A 7809-nucleotide genomic window follows, 5' to 3' on the forward strand; every position below is an offset into this window, starting at 1 on the left:
GTAATCCCAGCACTTTGGGAGGCTGAGGTGGGTGGATCACTTGAGGTCAGGAGTTCAAGACCAGCCTGGCCAACATGGTGAAACCCTGTCTCTACAAAAATACAAAAATTAGCCAGGCATGATGGTGGATGCCTGTAATACCAGCTACTAGGGAGGCTGAGACAGGAGAATCGTTTGAACCCAAGAGGCGGAGGTTACAGTGAGCTGAGATCGTGCTATTGCACTCCAGCCTGGGCGACAGAGAGAGACTCCGTCTCAGGAAAAAAAAAAAGTATTAAACAATAGAACTTTGTGCATCTCTTTAATCTGTCTCTGAACTCAGTTGACTGACACATCATTATTAGTAGTCTGCCCTCACTAATCATTTTCACCACATACAGATCTCATATCTTTGGGCGACACTTCCCATGTCTCTGGAAATCTTTTAAATTGCTTTCAGTTACAACAGAAGGGCAAGGTTTTCATCTGGTCATACTCTACTCCATCAGAAGCAAAACCACCTCCCTTAATTATCTTGTTTAAATTGTGGCTGTTTGCAAACAAAGAACTTATTGTTAACGTACAAAAAGTATAGTATAATCTCTATGCTATAACAGTAAGTCCATTTTCATTAAATAATTATTTTGATTTTTATTATCTCTCTACAAAGAAACTACGAAAATACCTGTAAAGGCATCAAAACAGTACTTTAAAATCCTGAACTGATAAGATACATCTTCTATGATTTACAAGAGTAAAATGTTAAATTCTACAAGTTAGAATTTCTGAATTGATTTTGACAGGAATTTACTAGAAGGAACCAGAACATCAAAGCTTACAGATTTTCTATTCATCCCCAATTAAGTTTCTGAAAAGCTACACATGTATTGACAAGCACAGTCCACTCAGTTACTTGATGCTGCCACTAATGGTGAGACTACTCTGAAGGGTAGAGGACTATATGCTGGAAATGCCCAGCCTTCCAGGCAACTGCTCAAAGTGCTCTCCTCTTATTTTTTCCCTTATGTGTAAAATGGAAGTACAAATGTACATATAGTAAAAAATGTAAATACTACAGAAAGATCTAAAATAATAAGTACATATCCTTTTTCCCATACCACAGCAAATCTGATGTTTTCAAAATCCTCAAATAGTCACATGAGTAACTCACAAACTAAAGTCAACCTTGGAGTCTCTTTATCTGAAAATTATTTTCAGGCCTTTGGAATGGTGTTGATTGTCTCATATATTACCTCTGTTACAGTGTTACAGAGGAAAGTCACGCAGTCTTCTCCTTCTCAAAAAAAAAAAAAAAAGTTTAAAGCAACATGCACATACTGTTCAGAGACAGCAAAGTCCAGACAGCATCGCAGAGTCCATTGGATCTAGTCATGGCTCCGGAGAGTCCCTGGTATCATCCCTGAAATTAAGGAAGCACACTTACTAACAAGCCATTTTCAAAAGTAAGAAAACTTCCTCTTAATCAAAAAAGAGAAAGTTTTCTCTTAATCAAAATGAGGTCATCTGATCCTTATAATCTCAACACTTTGGGAGGCCAAGGCAGGAGTTGCAGCGAGCCACGATGGCACCACCGGTGACAGAGTGAGACCCTGTTTCATAAAAATAAAACAACAACAATAACAACCAATAGAAATTGGGGTCATCTGGTCATTATTTAATAGAAGGATATCTTTTATCTAACACTGTACAAAAGGGCACAAGCCACATAGTCCCAGGTAGTCAAAACTAGATTAAACCTTTACTAGAGAACAAAGGGAAGGTGAGGTGGCAAGGGACTAAGGATGGAGAAAGGAAATTCCTTGAGAAATTCCAGCCCCAGTCATGAAAAAGTGGGTGCGCTTACCCTCTGGCTGAGCAGGAAAGACTGACAGAAACACTGGGAGCAGGAGCTCAGCCGAGTCCCGCCTCAATGCCCCGGATCCTCCGGGCCAGTTGCACATCCTTTGGGAAGAGAGTAACTCGGCCGGCATGTAAGGTGAGGAGATAGGCATCTTCAAAGAGATGAACTAGAAATGCTTCTGCTGCCTGGAGACAGAAAGAGAAAAAAAGATAGACACCGATGAAGGGGCATGGGCTGCTTTTTCTTGCAGACCGGCTAAACTTAATCTCAGGGCACAAAGGACTGTAGGAAACTGTTCACAGAATGAGACCGAACTTTGTCAGGGAATTCTGCTATCACCACACAGAATCCAGCCTCCAAACCCTCAGGGGTTACCTTGTTGTTCTTTTCCAGGAGGTCAGATTCAGCATGTGACACTCCAGTCAGCCTTGGAGAATTCTAGGCTGCCTCTTTCTCCCACTCAGCCCTCACCCAATTGTGCCTTGGCGCCTTCTTACCTCTTGTAGGGCCAATAGGGCCTGGGCTTGCCAATTGAAGTCCACACCACGAGTGAATTGAACACATATTTCTCTTGCCTGTGAAGGAGTGGGGATGGGGAGGAGGAGGAGTAGGGAGTAACAAAAGAGAGATTCAAGGGACAATGATGCTCTCCATGAGTTCCAGTGAATCCTCCTTTCCATTATTTTTTCCTGGCCCTTAATCTTAGGACCCAATTAGGAGCGGTGTTGACTCCTGGGAGCTTAGGAACTGGCAGATCTCTTACTGGTGATGGGAAGCAATCTCCCAGGATAGGAAAAGGAATCCAAGGGTGGACAAATGAGAGAGTTCCTATTTATATAGTCAAAAACTACAGTTTTGAAAAGGTAGTAGGGGTTAGAAATCAATTCCACAAAGAAGTACAAGGTGCTCTTGGAGGGCTCATGTTTTCAGAAAAGATTCCCCTACCAGGTTACAGAAGAGATCCCTTGGTCATTTAGGTAAGACACAGTAGGGTCCCTAATACCTGGGAAAATTTTAAAAAGGAGGGTGGTATAGGGGTTGGTGGGAAGCTCCCAGAGCTCACCAGGCGGCTGAAGGGGTACTTCCTTATCAAGAGGTGTGTGCTCTTCTGAAGCTTTCGGATCTCCTTTAGCCAAGCTTGTCTCCGCCGACCATGTTGACGGGAGGAAGGGCCTGAGCAAAAGAAAGGTAAGTTCAGTGGAAAATAGGTGATGCCTCGCAGCTTGGCTGAGTCAGGTAAGCTGTCAAATCACTAAACTATATCTATGTGCCTACACTCCACAGAACAGGGATTTTTGTCTTTTTATTAGGTTGGTGCAAAAGTCATTGCAGTTATGGCAAAAACCACAATTACTTTTGCATCAACCTGATATATCGTTATTTTGCTGCTATCTTCAGCAACTAGAAAACGGCAAATAGGTGCTAAATAAATATTTGTTAAATGAATGAGTGAATGATCCTCTGCATTTGATTTTAAATGTTAACTCTTCCATGAAGCCTTTCCCGAATCCTGATCCCTTCCAAACAGATGGGTGACCGTCCTCCTCTGGGCTTTGCAGGACTTTGTACAAGTCTTAGATCTTTCTCACCTAGATTGGAAGCTCAATTATTTTGTTTTTAGATTTCTTATTTGTTTTTTACAGCTGGAAAGAATCTGAGGGACTAGTACAATTCCCTTGTCTTGATTATCCTGAGGCCCAGCGAGGTGAAGACAGTTGGTCAGCCCTCATTAGTGGCCAAGCTGAGACCTGCGTAAGGAGTGGCCTAACTCAGTGCCAGTGTCAGGCACCTGGGCTGTGGAGTCAGAGTCTTTGGCTCATATCCTGGTTCCAACAAGAACAAAAAAGAAAATAATCTTAAAAACATTCCCAAAAGTAGAAATCAAAAAAGTCAAATTCTCTAATCGGAAATTAAAAACCCATGAATATAAAAACCAGTTTCTTCTAACTAACCCTGTGTTGAAGAGGAAACTTAATTGAAATTAGACTATTTAGAAATGAATAACAATAAAAAGCCCATACCCCAAAACCTGTGAGATACAGCCAAAACAGTACTAGAGGAAAATGCATAGCCTTCAAGTGTACCAATTAGAAAACAAGAACATTAAAAGATATCTGAGCTAAGCATTCAAATTAAGTATTAGAGAGTTATTAAAGTAAACCACAACAAGACAGAACAAAAGAAATATTAGATAATAAGTTAGTGAAAATGAAAGTTAAAGAAAAAACAGCACAGTTGCTCCATAATCACAACCAAGGACCAAGATGAGTGAACCTTCGATAAGTTGAACAAACAAACAAAATACAAAAATAACATTTTGAAGGATAAAATCATTTCAGAAATGTTATTCAAGATCCAGCCAAGCAAAGAGACTCTACACCAAGTTCAACAGAAGGCATTTAATGCAATAAACTAATCACAAAGTGTTAGAAGAGCTGCAAGAGCAAGTGGGGAAGGTGAGACAATCCAGAGACGGCCTATGCCAGGCAGCCGGCAGAGAAGATCATCCTTGGGTGAGGCTAGGGAACATAAGCCAATGAAACAGGGCAGTGTCCAGGAGACTGGTGACATTTAAAAGAGGGAGGACTCATACCCAGGAGAGAAGCTACTGACACCTCCCTCCCTCCCCACCACCAGTTGGCAATCCAGTCACTGGAGGCAGTCTTTAATAAACAGACATAGGGCTGGGTGCGGTGGTTCATGCCTATAATCCAGCACTTTGGAAGGCCGAGGTGGGTGAATCACCTGAGGTCAGGAGTTCGAGACCAGCCTGACCAACATGGAGAAATCCATCTCTACTAAAAATACAAAAATTAGCTGGGCAGGGTGGCGGGCACCTGTAATCCCAGCTACTTGGAAGGCTGAGGCAGGAGAATCGCTTGAACCCAGTAGGTGGAGGCTGCAGTGAGCTGAGCTCGTATCATTGTACTCCAGCCTGGGTGACAAGAGCAAGACTCCGTCACAAACAAAAATAAATAAATAAAATTAAAAAATAAACAAGACATAGCATTCACAGAAAATGTGAAGATGAACACAACTAAAGATCACCCAACAATTTAAGAAGGCCAATACCATGAAAGAAAGGAACCAAACTCAACAAACAAAATAACCAATACCAGATGAAATTGAGTTAATAGAGAAAAGAGACAGAAATCTCGAGAGAAAAATGGATAATAATCTCAGAGAGGTAACAGAGATGTGAAATCCATGAACCAAGAACAAGTGGTTCTGCAAAGTAACCAATTAGAGAAATCATGGAAAAGAACTGGGATCAAAAATTTAGTAGTTGGGTCTTGAAATGCCAACATGAGGAGACGGAATTTAATCCTAATGTAATAAGAAGCCAGGGAAGAGTTTTAAGCAGGATAGAGATGTTGAAGGTCATTCCAGCTGCTGTGTAAGGAAAGAAGTGGAAAGGGACAGAGTGGAAGTGGATTAGCAGCTGAATGGGGGCTCTCACAGTTGCTCTTGAGAGATGCTAGTGGCTTGGACTAGGGTAGTGGGAGCAGAGATGGTGAAAATGGAGTGATTAAGGAGCAGTTTGGAAGTAGAATTATCTGGACCTGCATTTGTACTGGAGATGGTGGTCTCCCAGGCTTGTGGTTTGAACAACTGAGTGGGTAGTTGTGCCATTTGCTGAAATGGGCAAACTGAGGATGAAGGGGCTGGAGGGGAGTAACCAGAAGTTCAGTTTTGGGTGTGTTAAGTTTAACATAACCACGAGCCTTCAGATAGAAAGGCAGTTAGATATAGGTATCTGGGGTTAGAGGAGAGATCCAGGTATACATAAATTTGAGAGCTGTCAATGTAAATCGCAGTGGGATTTAGAGCCACCGAGGAGATGAGACCATCTAGGGAGGGGGTAGAAAGGAAAAGAATGTCAAGGAAGTCCAACATCAAGGAGTGGAGGGAGGCAGCACAAGCAGTAAAGAACACTAAGCAGAACTGCCAGAGTGCACAGTGGCATGGAAGCCAAGGGAACAGAACGCTTCAAGGAGAAAGAGGCCCACTGCGTCAAATGCTTCTGAGACACAGTAAGAACACAGACCCACCTACTGGATTTGGCACTACAAAAGGTGCTGGTGACCCTGACAGGAGTAGTTCAAGCAAATTAGAAGTGGGGTAGTGGTTGTGGGGAGTCAGATTGGAGTGGGTTGTAGGGTCACTAGGAAGGGAGGAATCAGACGCAATGTATGTGGACCTAAGTCTGGCTATTTTAAAAGCAGAGCTATGAAGGGAAATAGAAATGGGAGGTACAGGGAAGTGAGAATGTGGGGTCAAGGAAACACCCCTGTCTTTTTTTTTTTTTTTTTTTTGAGATGGAGTCTCGCTCTGTCGCCCAGGCTGGAGTGCAGTGACCAGATCTCAGCTCATTGCAAGCTCCGCCTCCCGGGTTTACGCCATTCTCCTGCCTCAGCCTCCCGAGTAGCTGGGACTACAGGCGCCCGCCACTTCGCCCGGCTAGTTTTTTGTATTTTTTTAGTAGAGACGGGGTTTCACCGTATTAGCCAGGATGGTCTCAATCTCCTGACCTCGTGATCCGCCCGTCTCGGCCTCCCAAAGTGCTGGGATTACAGGCTTGAGCCACCGCGCCCGGCCCTTCTGTTCTTTCTCTTAAGATCATAAATATGGTTGGGAACGGTGGCTCACACCTGTAATCCCAGCACTCTGGGAGGCCAAGGCGGGTGGATCACCTGAGGTTGGCAGTTGGAGACCAGCCTGACCAACATGGTGAAACCCCATCTCTACTAAAAATACAAAATTAGCCAGATGTGGTGGCGCATGCCTGTAATCCCAGCTACTCAGGAGGCTGAGGCAGGAGAATCGCTTGAACCCAAGAGGTGGAGGTTGTGGTAAGCCGAGATCACCGTTGCTCTCTAGACTGGGCAACAAGAGGGAAACTCCGCCTCAAAAAAAAAAAAAAAAGATCATAAATACCAGAGCACATGTGCCAATGCCAGTGTTAAGTGTCTGGATTTATCTAAGCACAGGTAGAAAGCTCCTTTGTAGGTGAAAGGAGGATATGACCAAGACCCCATGTAGAAGGAGGAAGAGCTTTAATAGGAAGGGGGACACCTAGTCAAGGCCATCATTGGCTAAGAGTAGGGGGAATGGAGCTGTAGGAAGTCGAGGAAGGAGAAAAAGGTATGAAATAGTCATGGGGAGAATGGAAAAGCAAGAATTTCAGACAAAGGGCAGGCACGATGGCTTTTTTTTGTAGAGACAAAACAATTTGTCTCTACAAAAAAGCTTTAAAAATAGTCAAGCATGGTGGTGCACGTGTCATCCTAGCTATTCGGGAGGCTGAAGCAAGAGGATTGCATGAGCCCAGGAGGTCAAGGCTGCAATGAGCCAAGATAGCACCACTGCACTACAGCCTGGACGACAGAGTGAGACTCTGTCTCTAAAACTGAAGGAAGAATACTAGACAAAGGTGGTAGGACTGCCAAAAAGTGTTGACTGCCCATTTGAGATAAACCTTCTATTTGATCAGGAGTAGAAGGATGCTTCGACCTTGGAAAGCAACAGCAAACATCATACTTAATATTCCTGTTAAAATTACAAATAAGACAAAGATGGCCAAAACACCACTCTTAGTGAGTCTCAGGGCCTTACTAATACCACACAATAAGAAATAAAATGTTTAGAGACGAAAATGGAAGATTCTAAAGTTATGTGCAGATGACATAATAGTCTACGTAAAAATTTCAATTGAAGCAACTAAGAGACTAGGATGAACGAGAATTCAGCAAGTTGGCTGGATGCAAAGGTTAAATGCTTGTGTTTTGGGAAAGAAAAAAAATCCCATCTGCAACAGCAACATCTAGAAACAACCTACTCCAGCCTAGGCAACATGGCAAAACCCCATCTCTACTAAAAATACAAAAAATTAGCCGGCAAGGTGGCATATGCCTGTAGTTCCAGCTGCTCGGGAGGCTGAGGTGGGAGAATCACCTAAGCCTGGGAAG

General features: G+C 43.2%; 1 long non-coding RNA gene across 1 annotated transcript; it reads right to left on the reverse strand.

Annotated features, from left to right (window-relative positions):
• Positions 1-604: 604 nt before the first annotated feature.
• Positions 605-3013, reverse strand: LOC105517584. Its single transcript, XR_001002691.1, has 3 exons — positions 2904-3013; positions 1844-2025; positions 605-1399 (listed from the first exon to the last, which is right to left on the reverse strand). It is a non-coding gene; the product is annotated as an uncharacterized LOC105517584 (long non-coding RNA).
• Positions 3014-7809: the final 4796 nt, after the last annotated feature.

This window comes from Colobus angolensis, unplaced genomic scaffold (assembly GCF_000951035.1).
Source record: "Colobus angolensis palliatus isolate OR3802 unplaced genomic scaffold, Cang.pa_1.0 Scaffold109, whole genome shotgun sequence".
Taxonomy (NCBI): Eukaryota; Metazoa; Chordata; class Mammalia; order Primates; family Cercopithecidae; genus Colobus; species Colobus angolensis.